The sequence below is a fragment of the Camelina sativa genome, chromosome 17 (assembly GCF_030686135.1).
Source record: "Camelina sativa cultivar CO46 ecotype springtype chromosome 17, ASM3068613v1".
NCBI lineage: Eukaryota > Viridiplantae > Streptophyta > Magnoliopsida > Brassicales > Brassicaceae > Camelina > Camelina sativa.
In genome coordinates this window covers 12,916,949-12,918,782 of record NC_141896.1, presented here as the reverse complement: position 1 = coordinate 12,918,782, position 1,834 = coordinate 12,916,949, and the positions used below count along the sequence as shown (strand labels likewise).

The 1,834-nt window shown below is 32.8% G+C and overlaps 1 pseudogene; it reads right to left on the bottom strand.

Annotated features, from left to right (window-relative positions):
- Positions 1-447: 447 nt before the first annotated feature.
- LOC147923622 (uncharacterized protein At2g29880-like) lies at positions 448-917 on the bottom strand (annotated as a pseudogene).
- Between the last annotated feature and the right edge of the window lie 917 nt (positions 918-1,834).

The following is a 1,834-nucleotide window of genomic DNA, read 5'->3' as shown; positions in this document are numbered from 1 at the left end:
AGCACCTAATAATTATAGTAGAAGACAAAAATCATGAAGCACCTAATAAAAATAATTCAACTTATAAAGAGAAAGTAGAAAGGGTGATCCCTAATAATAATTAGCACTCCATCACGTTACGCTTAATCCAACCATAACGCTCATCAGTGGACATGCTAACAAAGACTTCTTTCATTCCTAATTGGTGAATCACTTTGACTGCATCGTCACGAACGTTTTCTTCCAAATTAGGAACTTCTTTGATAGCTTCCCATACATTATTTCTTTTCTTCTCGACCTCTCTTTGTTCAGCTTCTCTTTGTTGTCTTGTTTCTCTTTCTTGTATTAGATCGAAGAGTTTATGAGTTACTGTTGTCAATGAATTCATCTCAGCATGGACATCTGTTGAACCTTCAGATTGACTTGATGGTTCACTTACATTGTTAGTATTGCTTCTATGCTTCTTTCTTAAAGGTAGTTTGTCTAGAGGGCCCCTTGCATTGCTGCATACAAAAGACGAAGGTGTTTCATGGTCTTCCTCGACATCCATAGAAAAATCTTCAGTAGAACTTGTTTGCTTTTTTCCTGCAGTTCCACTTGTTTCAGCATCTGTACCATCACCTAATCCAATAGCATTCCCACCGGTTGCTACGTTGTCCTCAAATATGATTTTGAGATCATCAAATTCTTCAAACGTTTCATTTTGGAATTTTTTGAAATTCGGATGCCCCTAAAATAAAAGAAAAATAATTTAGCATAATTACAAATTTCAAAGTTTATTTGCTTATTATCGTATAGTTTATATAGTTTACCTTTACATAATTAGCCCACACCTCAGCTGAAGCCGTAAACCTTTTTGTGCTTGGATCCCATCCAAACCCGGAGCTGCAACGAAGAAGATCAAGACCAGTATTGTATTTTCCCTTCAAGGTCTTCATTCTGTTTAGGTAGTGTTTATGAAGTTTGCCACCCCCATGTTTTTCATTAATAACAGGCAGTATTCTTCTTTCCACTGTAAATTTGCTAAATACACCACTTGAATCACGCCAACCCGCAGCAACACCGTCTAATAGTAAATCTATTAACGTTCTTGTTTCTTGTGGAGTCCATGGAAGGTAAAGATTTTTTTCTCGATCTTCTTGTGATTCACTCATTGTTTTTTTGTGGGTTAAAGTTTTGTGCTACACCTGTGACACAAAAAAAACACAACTCGTAAATCTTCTCTTGCAAGTAAATAACATGATAATTAAACAGAATCAAGCAAAGTTAACAAATATTGCACTACAAGTAATATAGTAATATAAGTGAGATTGCACGTAAGTGAGCATACACTACAAGTAATATAAAAACTAAAAAGTTAACAAAGACACTTACAAACTAAAAAGTTAAGAACTATATGGTCGAGACGTAGGTGCTCCAACTCTTTCTTATAATAATGAAGAAGTATCGATGGTGATCCAATAATATATAGTGTTTTTCTTTACCATATATTTCATATGAAAAATTGGTGATTTGACAAATATTTTTAGTTACAAAATTAGAAATATTACAATTTCTTGACTCACAAAAAAATTTGTAATATATTACCGCTGGATCTTTGATTAAAAATTTGGAAATCTTACACTTTTTTAACTTACATCGTAATATACACTTTCTCTATGAATATTCGTATCTTTGAAAAATGTAAAATGTACATAAAACAAAAAGTTATATACTTTTCTGTTAATTATTCTTTCAACCTTTTTTTTTTGTCACAGGTGTACATCAAACATGTATCAAGAAGTCCATGATGAAAGAGAAAAAGATGCATTACATGATGACGAGTTAGATAGTGATATTATTTTCTTGGTGCTTT